At 39.8% G+C, this 22,313-nt stretch overlaps 1 long non-coding RNA gene across 1 annotated transcript in view; it reads left to right on the top strand.

The window, feature by feature from the left end:
* The window catches only part of LOC136794624 (uncharacterized), a 157,974-nt gene that overhangs the window by 510 nt on the left and 135,151 nt on the right, over positions 1 to 22,313 (top strand). The window contains exon 2 of the long non-coding RNA XR_010841671.1: positions 1,439 to 1,576. This is a non-coding gene — a long non-coding RNA (uncharacterized lncRNA). The remainder of the gene's footprint in view (positions 1 to 1,438; positions 1,577 to 22,313) is intronic.

Genomic DNA, 22,313 nt, shown 5'->3' with positions numbered 1-22,313 from the left:
CTGCGTTGGGGCCCTGTGAGCTGTGTTTTAACAAGCCCTCCAGGTGAAGATGATCTGTGCTAAAGTTGAGAAGCGCTGATCTAGGGGAGTGGCTGCAGATTAGAATCACCGGGGAGTTCAGGAACCTCCCAAATAAATCAGAATCTGGTCGGCGGGGGAAGGAGGAGCGGCGGGGGAAGGAGGAGCGGCGGGAAGCCCAGGCATAATTTTTTTTTTTAAGCTTTTCGAGTGATCCCCATGTGCTATCAAGGTGAGAACCAAGTGATCCCCATGAGCTGTCATGGTGAGAACCACGAATATACCCTAGAAGCTTGGTCCTCCTCCAAGCGTGGTCCCCGGAGAAAACAGCCCCCTCCCAGACCTACTAAATCACAGTCTGCATTTCAAGGGGCTCTCCAAGTGGTTCGTGTGCACGTTAGGGTTTGGAAAAACAGCTCTAAGGCCTCCTCCAACATTAAGAATCCATGATTTTATGAAATATGTCTTTCTGTTTTACAGACTCTTAGAAGGCCCCATTTCTTCAACTTTTTCTCATATGACATGATCCTCATTATGGGTCTCCCTAGTGCACTTGAATTTTCAAATTTTAATTAGACTTTTAGCCTCTCAGGAGACCTAAGAGATTATCAAGGCCACTGTGCCCACTTGACAGAGGAAGAGGTGGAGCCCCACCTAGACAGGTGAAGCGATTTCCCCAGAGGCCAGGGGGACCGGAATGCTGCCCCAGGCACTGGGTCACTGCCCTTTCTAATACACCACATCGTATCATTAGGAGTTATTTTTTGTTTTCCTCCAACATTGTGGTGAGGTCGGAGATGGCACTGAACTTGCTTTGAGTGGGTTGCAGACAGGGATGTTTCAGGGTACAGCAACCCACTGAGGATGCTGCTTGTTTGCGGGGGGACGGGGAGGAAGCGTGCCTTCAACCTTTGCTCCTGAGGACAGGGCAAGAAAAAGGCGTGATTACCAAGGGAGTGAAAGGTGACATGGTTTCTGGTGTGGATGAAAAATGTCATCTGCCATATCAGTAAGCAAAGGAGGTTGCAGACATCAAGCCAGCAGCCACCGCTGCCACCCCGGACTGTGCACCCTGAAAGCATATGGGATGGAGAAAATCAGGATATTGGGCTTAGATAGTTAAGGTGCGTTTCAAAGGAATGACTTCAGTGAGCCCAGATCGTTGCATCTTCCCATACCTAGAAAAGTGCTAAATTCATTAACGTGAGATGTCTGTTTTTCTTTAACATGATCTTTTGATGTTCCCACTACCTGGTTTTTGTTGTAAAAACCCCTGTATATCCTGGTTCCTCCCTGACCTCTTCGGAGCAATCCCTCAGAGCAGTCAGAGAGGCTATCTTCTGGGTTTAAGTCCTCAGAAAATCTGCTAACTAAAACATAATTCTCAACTTTTAGGTTGTGCTTTTTTTTTTTTTTTCAGTTGACGGTTTTGGTGGCCACGAAGGGCCCAGAGCAGACGTGTCTTCTTCACTTGAACTCTGCAAGGATCTGGAGCTTCTGGTACCGGCAGAGGCCTCTTTGGTCCATGCACCTCATCAGAGAGTCCAGACGAATTTGGGTGAGTCTTTCCTGGTTCTTGGACCTCCCATTATTGGCTGATGATCCTAGGTTTTATTCATTGGTGTTTAAGCTCTCTGGAGGAGTAGGTTATCCTTGAAACTTAGTTTCAAGAAGAGGTACCTGCGTTATCCTCAGTGAAAGATACTGGGAAGATTTTGCTCCGTTTAGACACTGAGTTGGTTTATCCTCAGTTGAAAGACTGGAAGACTTTGCTCATTTGAAAGACACTGAGTAGGGTTGGCCTGGGTAATTAAGTAGAAGTCTGGCCTATCATTTTTCCCTGAATTGGCTACTTTAATAGAGTTTGTTGAAGTAAAAGCGATCTCAAAAAACCAACCTTGGAATGGGAAACAAAGCTTCCAAGACAAAAGGAAAAGGAACAACAGATTGCCAGCTTCCAACTAATATCCCAGCCAGGTTTATGTACGTACAAAGCTTAGAAGTACCAGGACTTCCCTGGTGGTCCAGTGGTTAAGACTTTGCCTTCCAATGCAAGGGGTGTGGGTTTGATCCCTCCCTGGTTGGGGAGCTAAGATCCCACGTGCCTTGCAGCCGAAAAATTAAAAAACCAGAAGTAATATTGTAACAAATTAAATAAAGACTTTAAAAATGGTCCACTTCAAAAAAAACTTTAAAAAAATTAAATAAAAAATAAAGCTTCACGAGTACTTATTGGGTTGGCCAAAATGTTCATTCATTTTTTTCCGTAAGGTGCCTCTAGTAGTGCTTAGTTGTCTTTAATGTCATTTGAAACAATTTTGTTAGATTGTATTGTGACAGCTGTCGTATCAGAGTGCATTTAAAAACTTATCAAAGTTGATGAATTTTTGTGTAGCCATTTTATATTGAAGATTGAAGAAAAAAACATTTTTGGCGTATTATATTTTATTATTTCAAGAAAGGTAAACAAACACAACTGTAATGCAAAGAAAAGATTTGTGCAGTGTATGGAGAAGGTGCTGTGACTGATCGAACATGTCAAAAGTGGTTTGCAAAGTTTAGTGCTGGAGAGTCCTCGCTGGAAGATGCTCCGGGACGGTCAGACCAGTTAAAGTTGAGAGCGATCCAATTGAGACATTAATTGAGGACAATCAACGTTATACCACCTGGGAGATAGCCGACATACTCAAAATATCCAAATCAGCTGAAAATCATTCACACAAGCTTAGTTATGTTAATTGCTTTGATGTTTCGGTTCCACATAAGTTAAGTGAAAAAAACATTGACCGTATTTCCACATGCGATTCTCTACTTAAACATAAGGAAAACGTTCCGTTTTTAACATATACACACACGCAAAATATTAGCAGCTTGGCTGGGAAGTTCTGATTCATCCACCGTATTCGCCAGACATTGCACCTTTGGATTTCCATTTATTTTGGTCTTTACAAAATTCTCTTAATGGGAAAAATTTCAGATCCCTGGAAGACTGTAAAAGGCACTTGGAACAGTTCTTTGCTCAAAAAGATAGAAGGTTTTGGGAAGATGGAATTGTGAAGTTGCCTGAAAAATGGCAGAAGGTAGTGGAACAAAACGGTGAAAAATTTCTTGGTGAAAGCGGAAAATAAAATGTGTCTTTTATTTTTACTTAAAAACCAAAGGAACTTTTTGGCTAACCCAGTACTTAACTGGGAATTAAAGAAAATCTCACCCTGAAAATGACTGAGATGGGGCTCTTTTATTACATACGCAGTTAACATTTTGCGTGTGTGTATATGTTTTGAGAACTCGGTCTCTGCCATCCAAAAGGTATACGTGTGGTGTACTTTTGGCTGCCAGTAGATTAGACTGGGATTCTGAGCAGTCTTTTGTCTTAACTGTGCCAACTCTCAGGGGCTTTTTACCATTTTAACTTTCCTGCATCAGGAAGTACAGTGAAGGCCTTTACTTTCTTAGACTGTTTTTGGGAATAAACTTTGGATCTTGTTTAGGTGGCAGCCTTCACACTCTCTTGTGGGGAAGCCTCCTGTGTCTTATTGGTTTGAGTCACTGTTAAGATATATCTCATTAATGGCAGATGATGGATCCTTTAAATTGGAAAAACTCTAAATTGATAAATTTTTAGAGACCTCTCATTATAAACAGCTGTTTTATTGGTGCCTATTTAAAAAAAGTGGAAAAAATATATACCTAATGGTTAACCTAAGAACTCCTTTAGTTTAAAACAAACAAGAAAAACCATTTTGGGAATCCTATTTATGGCCTCTTCTTTCCCTCAATGGGTCTTACAGATGCTAATGAAAACATTAGAATAATTAATGTTAATTAGATTGATTAACAGACTAAGAAAAAAAACTGAAGGAAGTCTAGAGACTTTTTCCCAACCAGGTGGAAATTTTAAAGGGGCTTGTCCCAAATGGATAAAGAAATCTTTAGGTGGTTATTTTAAGATGAGAGAAATAAAATGGACATTAATGGGATTAAATCTAAAGGTTCGATACAACACTACCTAAGGTTGGATGGGCCAGAGGAACCCCCTACTCGTCCTCAACATTAAATGGCCCCAAACAAGTCCGCTCGATTTACTCCAGTTTAAAAAACATATATGGCTGGAAGAAAATTATATTGAGATACCTTACCAACAATTACTTGGGACAACGGGCCAATTAGTCAAGTTAAAAGATTGACTAAAGGGCCTGAGTCTCTGGGCTTAACCCCTCACTGGGGACCCCAGAACCTTTTATACAAAATAGATAAAATAAGTAAGGAAAGCTCTAGGAGTCATTGTAAAACGAAGGCTTGTTGATTGAGTCCTAATGGAAACTAAAATATATAGAATTGAGATTAAAGTTTATGTTGTTATGTTGTTTAAAGTTATGTTGTTATCAAACTTTAATTGAGATTAAAGTTTGTAAAAATTGGTATGTTTAAATGGGCTTTATATAAGATGGTTGTTTTGCAGGAAGGGGGACCCCTTCCAGGGCCCGAGAGTGGGCTCTTGTCTAACACTCGGAAATGAATTGTCCCAGGAAACACACATGCTGGCAGTGCAGGAGACCTTATTGGGAAGGGGCGCCCGGGCAGAGAGCAGGAGGGTAAGGGAATCCAGGAGGACTGCTCTGCCATGTGGCTCGCAGTCTCGGGGTTTTATGGTAATGGGATTAGTTTTCGGGTTGTCTATGGCCTATCATTCTGACTCAGGATCCTTCCTGGTGGCGCGAGCATCACTCAGCCAGGATGGATTCCAGCGAGGAGGATTCTGGGAGGTTGGTAGGACATATGGACTGGTGTGTCCTTTTGACCTTTCCCGAATTCTTCCAGTTGGTGGTGCCTTGTTCTGCGTTCCTTACCAGGTTCTCCCGTTTAAGATAACTCATGCAAATGGTTACTGTGGTGCCTGGCGAGGGTGGGTGGTTTCAGTCAGTGTTTCCCCTCACAGCTACATCTCCTTTGCTTAATTACTTGTGGGATAGACATGTTTCACTCGAGAATACTTCCCCAAGTAGATTTGCCCCTCAAGAAATCTTAATGAAACATACTAAAGGAAACTAATAGGGTTGGTTATCTGAGCTCTTTTCAAAAAAAAAAAAAAAAAAATACTGGGAACCAATATTCAGGGGCTAATTAATAGTAGAGATTTTGCTCTGAGTTTAACCTGTGCACTCAGAAAGAGGGCCTTTGTTGACTTGCCTTATGAAAGCTTTAGAAGGCGTGATGAATTAAACCCTAAAGTTCTAGAACGTAAAACTCTTTCTTTTTATTTATTTATTTATTAACACGTTTATTGGAGTGTCATTGCTTTACAATGGTGTGCTAGTTTCTGCTCTATAACAGAGTTAATCAGCTATACATATACATATATCCCCATATCTCCTCCCTCTTGCGTCTCCCTCCCTCCCACCCTCCCCATCCCACCCCTCTAGATGGTCACTAAGCACCGAGCTGATCTCCCTGTGCTATGCAGCAGCTTCCCACTAACTATCGGTTTTACATTTGGTAGTGTGTATATGTCCATGCCGCTCTCTCACTTTGTCCCAGCTTACCCTTCCCCCTCCCCATGTTCTCAGTTCCATCCTCTAGTAGGTCTATGTCTTTATTCCCATCCTGCCCCTAGGTTCTTCATGACCATTTTTTAAAAAATTCCATTAGAACTCTTTTTAAAATTTTATTTATTTTTTGGCTGCATTGGGTCTTCATTCCTGCTCGCGGGCTTTCTCTGGTTGAGGCAAGCGGTGGCTACTCTTGGTTGCGGTGCGCAGGCTTCTTATTGTGGTGGCTTCTCTTGCTACAGAGCACGGGCTCTGGGTGCGTGGGCTCCAGTAGTTGCAGTACTCAGGCTCAGGAGTTGTGGCGTGCGGGCTCTAGAGTGCAGGCTCAGCAGTTGTGGCACATGGGCTTAGTTGCTCCGTGGCATGTGGGATCTTCCCAGACCAGGGATTGAACCTATGTCTCCTGCATTGGCAGGTGGATTCTTAACCACTGTGCTACCAGGGAAGTCCCTAGAACATAGAACTCTTAAATTTTGGTTTAGTTGGATGTCTTCTCACTAATATAGAAAATCAAATTAATGAAAACATAGCTGTGCAAATCAATCTTTTAATATCATTTAGGTGACAGACTGGTTCTTTGGGGAATTAAAAGCAACTGTTTTTGTCTTGCAAATCTCTACAAGACAGAAGTGTTAATAGAGCCCAGGAAGACCTGAGGCTGAACCTAATTAGCTCAATCAGGTAGAACTTGAAACCAAGGGGGCAAAGAAGGAAAAAGTGGCCTTTTAAAACTCAAACCACTGGAGGGCTTCCCTGGTGGCACAGTGGTTAAGAATCCACCTGCTAATGCAGGAAACACGGGTTCAAGCCCTGGCGTGGGAAGATCCCACATGCCATGGAGCAAAAAAAACCTCAAACCACTGGAAAGACTCCCTCAGCCAAAATCTAATTCATAGCCCCTTTAAAAGTTTATTAAGAACAAATACAGGGGCTTCCCTGGTGGCGCAGTGGTTGAGAATCCGCCTGCCGATGCAGGAGACACGGGTTCGTGCCCTGGTCCGGGAAGATCCCACATGCCGCGGAGCAACTGAGCCCGTGAGCCATGGCCGCTGAGCCTGTGCATCCGGAGCCTGTGCTCCTCTAAAAAAAAAAAAAGAACAAATACAAATCTTAGTGATAAACCAGAATGGAAAAGAATATGAAAAAGAATGTTTATATATGTAAAACACACACACACACACACACACACACACACACACACGACCCCAAATAGCCAAAGCAATCTTTTTTTTTTTTTTTAACATCTTTATTGGAGTATAATTGTTTTACAATAGTGTGTTAGTTTTTCCTTTACAACAAACTGAATCAGTTATACATATACATATGTTCCCATATCTCTTCCCTCTTGCATCACCCTCTCTCCCACCCTCCCTATCCCACCCCTCTAGGTGGTCACAAAGCACAGAGGTGATCTCCCTGTGCTATGCAGCAGCTTCCCACTAGCTATCTAATTTACATTTGATAGTGTATATATGTCCCTGCCACTCTCTCACTTCGTCACAGCCCACCCTCCCCCTCCCCATATCCTCAAGTCCATGCTCGAGTAAGTCTGTGTTTTATTCCCGTCCTACCACTAATCTCTTCATGACATTTTTTTCCCTTAGAGTCCATATATATGTGTTAGCATACGGTATTTGTTTTTCTCCTTCTGACTTACTTCACTCTATGACAGACTCCAGGTCCATCCACCTCATTATAAATAACTCAGTTTCATTTCTTTTTATGGCTGAGTAATATTCCATTGTATATATGTGCCACATCTTCTTTATCCATTCATCTGTTGATGGACACTTAGGTTGCTTCCATGTCCTGGCTATTGTAAATAGAGCTGCAATGAACATTTTGGTACATGAGTCTTTCTGAATTATGGTTTTCTCAGGGTATATGCCCAGTAGTGGGATTGCTGGGTCGTATGGTAGTTCTATTTGTAGATTTTTAAGGAACCTCCATACTGTTCTCCATAGCGGCTGTATCAATTCACATTCCCACCAGCAGTGCAAGAGGGTTCCCTTTTCTCCACACCCTCTCCAGCATTTATTGTTTCTAGAGTTTTTGATGATGGCCAATCTGACCGGTGTGAGATGATATCTCATTGTAGTTTTGATTTGCATTTCTCTAATGATTAATGAGGTTGAGCATTCTTTCATGTGTTTGTTAGCAATCTGTATATCTTCTTTGGAGAAATGTCGATTTAGTTCTTCTGCCCATTTTTGGATTGGGTTGTTTGTTTTTTTGTTATTGAGCTGCATGAGTTGCTTATAAATTTTGGAAATTAATCCTTTGTCAGTTGCTTCATTTGCAAATATTTTCTCCCATTCTGAGGGTTGTCTTTTGGTCTTGTTTATGGTATCCTTTGCTGTGCAAAAGCTTTTAAGTTTCATTAGGTCCCATTTGTTTATTTGTGTTTTTATTTCCATTTCTCTAGGAGATGGGTCAAAAAGGATCTTGCTGTGATTTATGTCGTATAGTGTTCTGCCTGTGTTTTCCTCTAAGAGTTTGATAGTGTCTGGCCTTACATTTAGGTCTTTAACCCATTTTGAGTTTATTTTTGTGTGTGGTGTTAGGGATTGTTCTAATTTCATACTTTTACATGTAGCTGTCCAGTTTTCCCAGCACCACTTATTGAAGAGGCTGTCTTTTCTCCACTGTATATCCTTCCCCCCTTTATCAAAGATAATGTGACCATATGTGTGTGGGTTTATCTCTGGGCTTTCTATCCTGTTCCATTGATCTATATTTCTGTTTTTGTGCCAGTACCATATTGTCTTGATTACTGTAGTCTTGTAGTAGAGTCTGAAGTCAGGGAGCCTAATTCCTCCAGCTCCATTTCTCGTTCTCAAGATTGCTTTGGCTATTCGGGGTCTTTTGTGTTTCCATACAAATTGTGAAATTCTTTGTTCTAGTTCTGTAAAAAATGCCAGTGGTAATTTGATAGGGATTGCATTGAATCGGTAGATTGCTTTGGGTAGTATAGTCATTTTCACAATGTTAATTCTTCCAATCCAAGAACATGGTATATTTCTCCACCTATTTGTATCATCTTTAATTTCTTTCATCAGTGTCTTATAGTTTTCTGCATACAAGTCTTTTGTCTCCTTAGGTAGGTTTATTCCTAGATATTTTATTCTTTTTGTTGCAATGGTAAATGGGAGTGTTTTCTTAATTTCACTCTCAGATTTTTCATCATTAGTGTATAAGAATGCCAGAGATTTCTGTGCATTAATTTTGTATCCTGGGCTTCCCTGGTGGCGCAGTGGTTGAGAATCCGCCTGCCGATGCAGGAGACACGGGTTCGTGCCCTGGTCCGGGAAGATCCCACATGCCGCGGAGCAACTAAGCCCGTGAGCCATGGCCGCTGGGCCTGTGCGTCCGGAGCCTGTGCTCCGCAACGGGAGAGGCCACAACAGTGAGAGGCCCGCATACCGAAAAAAAAAAAAAAAAAAAAAAATTTTGTATCCTGCAACTTTACCAAATTCATTGATTAGCTCTAGTAGTTTTCTGGTAGCATCCTTAGTATTCTCTATGTATAGTATCATGTCATCTGCAAACAGTCACAGCTTTACTTCTTCTTTTCCTATTTGGATTCCTTTTATTTCTTTATTTTCTCTAATTGCTGTGGCTAGAACTTCCAAAACTATGTTGAATAAGAGTGGTGAGAGTGGGCAACCTTGTCTTGTTCCTGATCTTAGTGGAAATGGTTTCAGTTTTTCACCATTGAGAACGATGCTAGCTGTGGGTTTGTCATATATGGCCTTTATTATGTTGAGGAAAGTTCCCTGTATGCCTACTTTCTGCAAGGTTTTTATCATAAATGAGTGTTGAATTTTGTCAAAAGCTTTCTCTGCATCTATTGAGATGATCATATGGTTTTTCTCCTTCAGTTTGTTGATATGGTGTATCACGTTGATTGATTTGCGTATATTGAAGAATCCTTGCATTCCTGGGATAAACCCCACTTGATTATGGTGTATGATCCTTTTAATGTGCTGTTGGATTCTATTTGCTAATATTTTGTTGAGGATTTTTGCATCTATGTTCATCAGTGATATTGGCCTGTAGTTTTCTTTCTTTGTGACGTCTTTGTCTGATTTTGGTATCAGGGTGATGTTGGCCTCATAGAATGAGTTTGGGAGTGTTCCTCTCTCTGCTATCTGTTGGAAGAGTTTGAGAAGGATATGTGTTAGCTCTTCTCTAAATGTTTGATAGAATTCGCCTGTGAAGCCATCTGGTCCTGGGCTTTTGTTTGCTGGAAGATTTTTAATCACAGTTTCAATTTCAGTGCTTGTGATTGGTCTGTTCAAATTTTCTATTTCTTCCTGGTTCAGTCTCGGCAGGTTGTGCATTTCTAAGAATTTGTCCATTTCTTCCAGGTTGTCCATTTTATTGGCATACAGTTGCTTGTAGTAATCTCTAATAATCTTTTGTATTTCTGCAGTGTCAGTTGTTACATCTCCTTTTTCATTTCTAATTCTATTGATTTGAGTCTTCTCCCTTTTATTCTTGATGAGTCTGGCTAATGGTTTATCAATTTTATTTATCTTCTCAAAGAACCAGCTTTTAGTTTTATTGATCTTTGCTATTGTTTCCTTCACTTCTTTTTCATTTATTTCTGATCTGATCTTTATGATTTCTTTCCTTCTGCTAAATTTGGGGTTTTCTTGTTCTTCTTTCTCTAATTGCTTTAAGTGCAAAGTTAGGTTGTTTATTTGAGATGTTTCCTGTTTCTTAAGGTATGATTGTATTGCTATAAACTTGCCTCTTAGAACTGCTTTTGCTGTATCCCATAGGTTTTGGGTCGTTGTGTCTCCATTGTCATTTGTTTCTAAGTATTTTTTGATTTCCCCTTTGATTTCTTCAGTGATCACTTCGTTATTAAGTAGTGTATTGTTTAGCCTCCATGTGTTTGTATTTTTTACAGATCTTTTCCTATAATTGATATCTAGTCTCATAGCGTTGTGGTCGGAAAAGATACTTGATACGATTTCAATTTTCTTAAATTTGCCAAGGCTAGATTTGTGACCCAATATATGATCAATCCTGGAGAATGTTCCATGAGCACTTGAGAAAAATGTGTATTCTGTTGTTTTTGGATGGAATGTCCTATAAATATCAATTAAGTCCATCTTGTGTAATGTATCATTTAAAGCTTGTGTTTCCTTATTTATTTTCATTTTGGATGATCTGTCCATTGGTGAAAGTGGGGTGTTAAAGTCCCCCATTATAATTGTGTTACTGTCGATTTCCCCTTTTAAGGCTGTTAGTATTTGCCTTATGTATTGAGTTGCTCCTATGTTGGGTGCATAAATATTTACAATTGTTTTATCTTATTCCTGGATCGATCCCTTGATCATTATGTAGTGTCCTTCTTTGTCTCTTGTAATAGTCTTAATTTTAAAGTCTATTTTGTCTGATATGAGAATTGCTACTCCAGCTTTCTTCTGATTTCCATTTGCATGGAATATCTTTTTCCATCCCCTTACTTTCAGTCTGTATGTGTCCCTAGGTCTGAAGTGGGTCTCTTGTAGACAGCACATATATGGGTCTTGTTTTTGTATCCATTCAGCCAGTCTGTGTCTTTTGGTGGGAGCATTTAATCCATTTACATTTAAGGTAATTATCGATATGTATGTTCCTATTACCATTTACTTAATTGTTTCGGGTTGTTCTTGTAGGTCTTTTCCTTCTCTTGTGTTTCTTGCCTAGAGAAGTTCCTTTAGGATTTGTTGTAGAGCTGGTTGGTGGTGCTGAACTCTCTCAGGTTTGCTTGTCTGTAAAGGTTTTAATTTCTCCATCAAATCTGAATGAGATCCTTGCTGGGTAGAGTAATCTTGGTTGTAGGTTTTTTTCCTTCATCACTTTAAATATGTCCTGCCACTCCCTTCTGGCTTGTAGAGTTTCTGCTGAAAGATCAGATGTTAATCTTATGGGGATTCCCTTGTGTGTTATTTGTTGTTTTTCCCTTGCTGCTTTTAATATGTTTTCTTTGTATTTAATTTTTGACAGTTTGATTATTATGTGTCTCGGCGTGTTTATCCTTGGGTTTATCCTGTATGGGACTCTCTGTGCTTCCTGGACTTGGTTGACTATTTCCTTTCCTATATTAGGGAAGTTTTCAACTATAATCTCTTCAAATATTTTCTCAGTCCCTTTCTTTTTCTCTTCTTCTTCTGGGACCCCTATAATTCGAATGTTGGCGCGTTTAATGTTGTCCCAGAGGTCTCTGAGACTGTCCTCAGTTCTTTTCATTCTTTTTTCTTTCTTCTGCTCTGCAGTAGTTATTTCTACTATTTTATCTTCCAGGTCACTTATCCGTCCTTCTGCCTCAGTTATTCTGCTATTGATCCCATCTAGAGTATTTTTAATTTCATTTATTGTGTTGCTCATCGTTTCTTGCTTCCTCTTTATTTCTTCTAGGTCCCTGTTAACTGTTTCTTGCAAATTGTCTATTCTTTTTCCAAGATTTTGCATCATCTTCACCATCATTATTCTAAATTCTCTTTCAGGTAGATTGGCTATTTCCTCTTCATCTGTTAGGTCTGGTGTGTTTTTATCTTGCTCCTTCATCTGTTGTGTGTTTTTCTGTCTTCTCATTTTGCTTATCTTACTGTGTTTGGGGTCTCCTTTTTGCACGCTGCAGGTTCCTAGTTCCTGTTGTTTTTTGTGGCTGTCCCCAGTGGCTAAGGTTGGTTCAGTGGGTTGAGTAGATTCCCTGGTTGGGGGGACTAGTGCCTCTGTTCTGGTGGATGAGGCTGGATCTTGTCTTTCTGGTGGGCAGGTCCTCATCTGGTGGTGTGTTTGGGGATGTTGGTAACCTTATTATGATTTTAGGCAGCCTCTCTGCTAATGGATGGGGCTGTAGACCTGTCTTGATCTTTGTTGGGGATAGGGTGTCCAGCACTGTTCGTTGCTGGTCCTTGAGTGAAGCTGGGTCTTGGTGTTGAGATGGAGATCTCTGGGAGATTTTCGCCGTCTGATATTACGTGGAGCTGGGAGGTCTCTTGTGGACTAGTGTCTTGAGGTTGGTTCTCCCACCTCAGGGACACCGCCCTGGTGCCTGGCTGGGGCGCCAAGAACCTTTAATCCACACGGCTCAAAATAAAAGGTAGAATAAATAGAAAGAAAAGAAAAGGAAGGAAGGAGGGAGGGAGGGAAGGAAGGAAGGAAGGAAGCAAGAAAGGAAGGAAGGAAGGAAGGAAGGTGCAGAGGAAGAAAGGGAGGAAGGAAGAGAGGAAGGGAGGAAAGAAGGGGGAGGGAAGAAAGGAAGGAAGAAAGGAAGAAAGAAAGGGAGAAGACAGAGTAGTATAAAGTATAGTTATTAAAATAAAAAATAATTATTAAGAAAAATTTCCTTTAAAAAAAAAAAAAAACAGAAAAATGGGTCGGTCTAACCCTAGGACAAATGGTGAAAGCAAAGCTATACAGACAAAATCTCACACAGCAGCACACACATACACACTCACAAAAAGAAAAAAAAGGGGAAAATAATAGTATATCTTGCTCCCAAAGTCCACCTCCTCAACTTGGGATGATTCGTTGTCTATTCAGGTTTTCAACAGATGCAGGGCACTTAAAGTTGATTGTGGAGCTTTAATCCGCCGCTTCTGAGGCTGCTGGGAGAGACCTCCCCCTCTCCTTTCTGTTCGCACAGCTCCTGGGGTTCAGCTTTGGACTTGGTCCCGCCTCTGCGTGTAGGTTGTCCGAGGGCGACGGCCCTTCGCTCAGAAAGGACGATGTTAAAGGAGCAGTTGATTCGGGGGCTCCAGCTCACTCAGGCTGGGGGGAGGGAGTGGCACGGGGGCGGGGCGAGTCTGCGGCGGCAGAGGCCGACGTGACGCTGCACAGGCCCAAGGTGCGCCGTGTGTTCTCCTGGGGAAGCTGTCCCTGGATCCCGGGACCCCGGCAGTGGCGGACTGCACGGGATCCCGGGAGGGCTGGTGTGGAGAGTGACCTGTGCTCACACACAGGCCTCTTGGTGGTGGCAGCAGCAACCTTAGCGTCCGACACCCATCTCTACTGTCTGTGCCGACAGCAGCGGCTCGCGCCCGTTTCTGGAGCTCCTCTACGCGGTGCTCTTAATCCCCTCACCTCACACCCAAGGAAGCAGAGAGGCAAGAAAAAGTCTCTTGTCTCTTCGGCAGCTCCGCGCCCGCTTCTGGGGCTCCTTTAAGCGGCGCACTTAATCCCCTCTCCTCGCGCCCAGGCAGCAAAGAGGGAGGAAAAGGTCTCTTGCCTCTTCGGCAGCTCCAGACTTCTCCCGAACTCCCTCCCGGCCAGCCGTGGCGCACTAGCCCCCTTCAAGCTGTCTTCGCTCTGCCAACTCAGCTCCCGGCCCCGCCCGCCCCGGCGGGCGAGCAGACAAGCCTCTCGGGCTGGTGAGTGCCGGTCGGCACCGATCCTCTGCGGGAATCTCTCCGCTTTGCCCTCCGCACCCCTGTGGCTGAGCTGTCCTCCGCGGCCCCGGAGCTTCCCCCTCCGGCACCCGCAGTCTTCGCCCGCGAAGGGGCCTCTAGTGTATGGGAGTCTTTCCTCCTTCACGGCACCCTCCCACTGGCATAGGTCCCGTCCCTATTCTTTTGTCCCTGTTTATTCTTTTTTCTTTTGCCCTACCCAGATATGTGGGGAGTTTCTTGCCTTTTTGGAGGTCTGAGGTCTTCTGCCAGCGTTCGGTGGGTGTTCTATAGGAGAAGTTCCACGTGTAGATGTATTTCTGATGTCTCTGTGAGGAGGAAGGAGATCTCCGCGTCTTACTCTTCCGCCATCTTTAAGCCGTCCTCCAAAGCAATCTTGAGAAAGAAGAATGGAGCTGGAGGAATCAGGCTCCCCAACTTCAAACTACACTACAAAGCTAGAGTAATCAAGACAGTATGGTACTGGTACAAAAACAGAAATATAGATCAATGGAACAGGATAGAAAGCCCAGAGATAAACCCATGCACATATGGTCACCTAATTTATAACAAAGGAGGCAAGAACATACAATGGAGAAAAGACAGTCTCTCCAATAAGTGGTGCTGGAAAAACTGGACAGCTACATGTAAAAGAATGAAATTAGAACACTCCCTAACACCATACACAAAAATAAACTCAAGATGGATTAAAGACCTAGATGTAAGACCGGACACTATAAAACTCTTAGAGGAAAACATAAGAAAAACACCCTTTGACGTAAACCACAGCAAGATCTTTTTTGACCCACCTCCTAGAGTAATGAAAATAAAAACAAAAATAAACAAATGGGACCTAATTAAACTTAAAAGCTTTTGCACAGCAAAGGAAACCATAAACAAGACAAAAAGACAACCCTCAGAATGGGAGAAGGTATTTGCAAATGAAACAACAGACAAAGGATTAATCTCCAAAATATATAATCAACTCATAGAGCTCAATTTAAAAAAAACAAACAACCCAATTAAAAAATGAGCAGAAGACCTAAATAGACATTTCACCAGAAAAGACATACAGATGGTCAAGAGGCACATGAAAAGATGCTCAACATCACTAATTATTAGAGAAATGCAAATCAGAACTACAATGAGTTATCACCTCACACTGGTCAGAAAAACCATTATCAAAAAATCAAGAAACAATAAATGCTGGAGAGGGTGTGGTGAAAAGGGAACCCTCCTGCACTCTTTGTGAGAATGTAAATTGGTACACCTACATTATGTAAATGTGTAATAGCCACTGTGGAAAACAGTATGGAGGTTCCTTAAAAAACTAAAAATAAACTGCCATATGACCCAACAATCCCGCTACTGGACATATACCCTTAGAAGACCATAATTCAAAAAGAGACATGTATCACAATGTTCATTGCAGCTCTATTTACAATAACCAAGACATGGAAGCAACCTAACTGTCCATCAACAGATGAATGGATAAAGAAGATGTGGCACATATATACAATGGAATATTACTCAGCCATAAAAAGAAACGAAATTGAGTTATTTGTAGTGAGGTGGATGGACCTAGAATCTGTCATACAGAGTGAAGTAAGTCAGAAAGAGAAAAACAAATACTGTATGCTAATGGCTATATATGGAATCTAAAAAAAAAAAATGGTACTGATGAATCTAGGGGCAGGACCGGAATAAAGATACATACGTAGAGAATGTACTTGAGGACACGGGGAGGGGGAAGGGTAAGCTGGGATGAAGTGAGAGAGTAGTATTGACATATATACACTACCAAATGTAAAATAGATCGCTAGTGGGAAGCAGCTGCATCACATGGGGAGATCAGCTCAGTGCTTCGTGACCACCTAGAGGGGTGGGATAGGGAGAGTGGGAGGGAGACACAAGAGGGAGGGCATATGGGGATATATATATATACATATAGCTGATTCACTTTGTTATACAGCAGAAACTAACACAACATTGTAAAGCAATTATACGCCAGTAAAGATGTATTTAAAAAAACAAATTTTTAAGATTTGTATGTTAAATTTGTATTTAACATACAAATCTTAAAAATCTTTCCCACAAATAGTAAAGCCTTATCACTTGAGCAAATAAATTTTAACTTATTCCAACTGTTATAAATAACTAGTAAGATTATATTGTAATACTTGATTCATAACTGTTAAAATGAAGCTGTGAGTTTTCTAGTTTTGTCTGTTTAAGTCTGTGTACATTATATGAGATGTCTCTACCTCTGGAAAATATTATCAAAATTAGATTTATAAAAGAGCTTTATTTAATTTACTTAAGAGTAAGCACTTACAAACTGAATATATCTAAATACGAGAGAAAATGGCCAGAAAGAATTTCAGGTTCACGTGATCTAGGAAATATTCAGTATTAAATTAACATCTGGTGTTAAAGCTAGCTTAAGCTTACTGGTGTAATCAATATAGACATGTTTTACTTTTGTTGTACCTAGATTTACTGAAGGTCAGTACATTCCTGTTTTTTCTGTTACAGAGCTTGTCAACACCAACAACAAAAAATTAACTTGGTATGGTAATGTTTTCATAAGTTGTAAAATAAAGCTAAATGAGAGAAGAGTTTTAATTTAATTTATTTATTTTAAATTTATTTATTTTACTTTTGTCTGTGTTGGATCTTCATTGCTGCACGTGGGCTTTCTCTAGTTGCAGCGAGTGGGGGCCGCTCTTTGTTGTGATGCGCGGGTTTCTCATTGCAGTGGCTTCTCTTGTTGTGGGGCACAGGCTCTAGGCATGTGAGCTTCAGTAGTTGTGGCATATGGACTCAGTAGTTGTGGCTCACAGGCTCTAGAGTGAAGGCTCAATAGTTGTGGCACATGGGCTCAGTAGTTGTGGCCCATGGGCTTAGTTGCTCCGTGGCATGTGGGATCTTCCAGGACCCACATTAAGGTTAAGATTTTAACCCTTAAAAACCATAAGATTAAGGTTTTTAAGGGTTAAAATTGTAATATGTAATTAAAGCTATAAAGATAATAAGGGAAACATTTCAGTATGCAAGGAAAGTAGGATGTGCGTTTTCAGCAAAAGAAAGTATGAGGAATGGAAAAACATTTTGTTAAAGGGAAAGAATGATTGTGTCCTAGAGCTGGTTGGTTGGTTGTTTTGGATGGGAAAATAAGGGACAAACTAATATGGAAACAGAAAGTGTAGAAGGTTTGTAGAAAGGGAGCTCTGAAAAGGAGTTCTGTACATGGTCAGTCTGGGATTAGATTAAATTTAGTTAGATAAATGAATTTTGTTATAAAAGTAGGCTGATGCAAGACTAGATTTTGTTCCTACCTCTGTTAAGAGAACAAAGTTTTCTTGGAATACTGCTTTTGGTAACAGATTGTGTGAGTTTCTTTGCCTTTAAGTGATCTGTATTTGTTTTTTGAAATCTTTTTGTCACGTTGGTTAAGTGCATAAGTATTGTTTCACAGTGACCTATGATCCTATTGGAACAAGTGTTTTGAAACCTTTTTTATATTTTTGACAAGCTTTCCAAATATCAAATTCTAACTAAAGTTTTTTTGACCTCCAGCTAACTCTGGGATGCTTCAAAGGAACCTTGAGACATCTCAGAGAGGAAAATTAAAGTAATTGGGCTTATTTGGTATATTAAATTACTTGAGAAGCATTGTCAAGTGATTGGAGATAAGCCTTATATTGTATGGATAAATGTCATTAATATATCAATAGATATTCTAAAATTTATATGGAATTCCTAAAAATGTGATATGTCCTGGTATAATGTTTTCAGTCATAATTCTAGTTATTATCTTAAAATGTTGTATGTCACAGAAATATCCAAGTTTCTTGTCAATTGCATTGTAATCAGATCTTTAACCATGCTATTTTAGGTCTTTTGTGGTTATAGACAATCATTGTTTTACTCTGATGCTTTTATAAAATGAAGATATTCAAGAAAATTCATAAAACTTTTTGATAAATATAAGTTTCTGATAGCTTTTAGATCATACCACTAAACTACATAAGAAATTACAGAACTCTGATGGAAAACCTGACGATTCAATCCAGATCAACAGGGATTAATTACATGGGACCAAGTGAACTGATAAATATGATTTATAATTATATGACTTTTTCTGAAATATACCAGCTTTTAATCTTTGGTTTCTAGAAAAACATTTCCTCTTATGCTATGACCTACAATGAGTTGATAAAGTATACCTTGGTAAACAAAAATGAAACAAATATATTTTTTCTCTACCTGATCCTTCCAGAATTTGTCTTCTCCAGCTGACTCCCCTGTGGACTTGATGGTTTATTGCAACCAGATTACAACTAGTTGTACTAATCATTGTTTTAATTTGTTCTCTTTATTTTCAATTTGTTTATGGTTTGTGTCTCTCTCTGCTGCATTATGACTTTATTAATGTTACTATCTGTATTACTTATATCCTGTCTGTTTTATAAGATTGTTGTCTCTTGCACTTCCCAATGTGTATCCAGGCCTGCAACAAAATTAATGATGTCTTGAGAGAGTTAACTCTACATAGAATAATTGTAATTGTGCAACTCTAGGTATGGGAAGAAGCAACAAGGGAAAACATTTCCCAGATCATAATAGGCTACTAAAACAGGTAATCCAGAGAATTATAGATTATCAATAGGGCCTGATCCAGAAAAGATCAGCACATTGAATGGCCTGTCAACAGAATCTTCACTTTATAGCGGAGTAAGAATTCCTAGTGCCTTGGGACAAAATTGTTCATCAAATGCCTCCCAAACGTTGGTTGAATTTATGACCAAGGGGAGGCACTGTGGATGAAAAGTGTTGCCTGCCATATCAGTAAACAAAGGATGTTGCAGCCATCAAGCCAGCAGCCACTGCAGCTGCCCTGCCTGTTCACCCTGAGGGGATTCAGGATGGAGGAAAGCAGTATACTTGTTTCTTTTTCTAGTGGTTGATTTCCATATTCATACTGTTGTGTTCAAAAAAGATGCTTGAAATAATTTCTGTCTTCTTAAATTTGTTGAGGCTCGTTTTGAGACCTAGATGTTGTCTGTCCTAGAGAATGATCCTTGTGCACTTGAAAAGAATGTGTTCTGTTTTGGTTTTGGGGTTTTGTTTTTTTCGGTATGTAGTGTCCTCTAGATAACAATTAAGTCTAACTGTTCTATTGTGTCATTCAGGGATCTCTGTTGCCTTATTGATTTTCCGTCTAGAAGATCTGTCTATTGATGTCGGTGGGGTGCTAAAGTCTCCTACTATTACTGCATTACCATCCATTACTTCCTTTATTTCTGTTAGTATTTGTTTTTTTAAATTGAAGTATAGTTGATTTACAATGCTGTGTTAATTTCTGCTCTACAGCAGAGTAACTCAGTTATACATATATATACATTTTTAAATATTCTTTTCCATTATGGTTTATCACAGGATATTGAATATTCTTCCCTGTGCTATATAGTAGAATCTTGTTGTTTATCCTTTCTATATATAATAGTTTGCATCTGCTAACCCTAAACTCCCATTGCATCCCTCCCCACCCTCTTCTTCCCCTTAGTAAGCACAAGTCTGTTTTCTATGTATGAGTCTGTTTCTGTTTCACAGGTACGTTCATTTGTGTCATATTTTAGATTCTACATATAAGTAATATCATATGGTATTTGTCTTTTTCTGTCTGACCTCACTTAGTATGATAATCTCTAGTTCCATCAATGTTTCTGCAAATGACATTATTTCAGTCTTTTTATGGCTGAGTAGTATACCATTGTATATATATACCACATCTTCTTTATTCATTCATCTGTTGATAGACATTTAGGTTATTTCCATGTCTTGGTTATTGTCGGTAGTGCTGGTATGAACATTGGGGTGCATGTATCTTTCTGAATTATAGTTTTGTACAGATATATGCCCAGTTGGGGGATTGCAGGATCATATGGTAGCTATATGTTTAGTTTTCTCAGGAACCTCCATAATGTTTTCCGTAGTGGCTGCACCAAACTACATTCCCACCCACAGTGTAGGAGGGTTTCCTTTTCTCCACACCTTCTCCAACATTTGTTATTTGTAGACTTTTTAAAGATGGCCATTCTGACTGGTGTGAGGTGGTACCTTATTGTAGTTTTGATTTGCATTTCTCTAAGAATTAGTGATGTTGAGCATCTTTTCATGTGCCTGTTGGGCATCTGTATGCCTTCTTTGGAGAAATGTCTGTTTAGGTCTTCTGTCCATTGGGTTGTTTGTTTTGTTGTTGTGTTGAGTTGTATGAGCTGCTTGTATATTTTGGGAATTAAGCCCTTGTTGTTCGCATCATTTGCAAATATTTCTCTCATTTCATAGGTTGTCTTTTCATTTTGTTTATGGTTTCCTTTGCTGTGCAAAAGCTTGTAAGTTTGGTTAGGTCTCATTTGTTTATTTTTGCTTTTATTTCTTAAAAAAAATTTTTTTTTACATTAGGTCCTGTTGGTTATCTACTTTAAATATAGCAGTGTGTACCTGTCAATCCCAGACTCCCAATTTTTGCTTTTATTTCTATTGCTTTGGGAGACAGACCTAAGAAAACATTGGTACGATTTATGTCAGAATATTTTGCCTACGTTCTCCTATAGGAGTTTTATGATATCCTGTCTTATATCTAAGTCTTTAAGCCATTTTGAGTTTATATTCATGTATGGTGTGAGTGTGTATTCTAACTTCACTGATTTACATGCAGCTGTCCAGCTTTACCAACATCACTAGCTGAAGAGACTGTCTTTTTCCCATTGTATATTCTTGCCTCCTTTGTCAAAGATTAATTAATTAATTAACCCACACACCTATGGTAATAGGTGTGTGGGTTTATTTCTGGGCTCTCTATTCTTTTCCATCTATCCATATGTGTGTTTTTGTGCCGGTAGCATGTGGTTTTGATTACTATAGCTTTGTAGTATTGTCTAAAGTTTGAGAGGGTTATGCCTCCTGCTTTGTTCTTTTTTCTCAATATTGCTTTGGCAATTCTGGGTCTTTTATGGTTCCATATAAGTTTTAGGATTTATGTTCCAGTTCTGTGAAAAATGTCATGGGGAATTTGATAGGGATCACATTAAATCTGTAGATTGCTTTGGGTAGTATGACAGTTTTAACAATATTAATTCTTCCAATCCAAGAGCATGGTGTATCATTCCATTTCTTTGAATCATCTTCAGTTTCCTTTATCAATGTTTTATAGTTCTCAGCATATGTCTTTCACCTCCTTTGCCAGGTTTATTTCTAAGTATTTTTTTTGATGCGATTTAAAAAGGGATTTTAAAAAATGGTTCTGAAGAACCTAGGGGCAGGACAGGAATAAAGATGCAGATGTAGAGAATGGACTTGAGGACATGGGGAGGGGGAAGGGTAAGCTGGGATGAACTGAGAGAGTGGCATGGACATATATACACTACCAAATGTAAAATAGATACCTAGTGGGAAGCAGCCTCATGGCACAGGGAGATCAGCTCAGTGCCTTGTGACCATCTAGAGAGGTGGGATAGGGAGGGTGGGAGGGAGGTGCAAGAGGGAGGAGATATGGGGCTATATCAGGATATATACCTATAGCTGATTCACTTTTTTATACAGCAGAAACTAACACACCATTGTAAAATGGTTATACTCCAATAAAGATGTTAAAAAAATAATAAAGACAAAAGTTACCAATAAATAAGAGATTTTTTTTTTTACATTCCCTTTCTGATATTTCATTGTTAGTGTAAAGAAATGCAACTGATTTCTGTATGTTAATCTTGTATCTTGCTACATTGCTGAATTCATTGATCAATTCTAGTATTTTTTGTGTGGAATCTTTTGGATTTTCTATATAGAGTATCATGTCATCTGCATATAATTATAATTTTACCTTCCCTTCTTATTTGGATACTGTTTATTTCTTTTTCTGATTCTGTGGCTAGGACTTCCAATACTATGTTGAATGGAAGTGGTGAGAGTGGGCATCCTTGTCTTGTTGCAGATTTTAAGGGAAGGCTTTCAGCTTTTCTCATTGAGTATTATATTGGCTCTGGGTTTGTCATAAATAGCTTCTATTGTGTTGAGTTATGTTCCCTCTACACCCACTTTTGAGACTTTTTATAATGTATGGATGTTGAATTTTATCAAATGCTTTTTCTGCATCTATTGAGATGATCATGTGGTTTTGTCTTCTTTTGTAGATATGGTGTATCACATGGATAGATTTGTGTATGTTGAACCATCTATGTGAACTTGGGATGAATCCAGCTTGGTTGTGGTGTGTGATCTTTTTATGTGTTGTTGGATTCAGTTTGCTAATATTTTGCTCAGGATTTTTGCATCTATATTCATCAGAGATACTGAC

The sequence above is a fragment of the Kogia breviceps genome, chromosome 8 (assembly GCF_026419965.1).
Source record: "Kogia breviceps isolate mKogBre1 chromosome 8, mKogBre1 haplotype 1, whole genome shotgun sequence".
NCBI lineage: Eukaryota > Metazoa > Chordata > Mammalia > Artiodactyla > Physeteridae > Kogia > Kogia breviceps.
The sequence above is the reverse complement of the archived record's forward strand: the minus strand, read 5'-3'. Positions and strand labels throughout refer to the sequence as shown.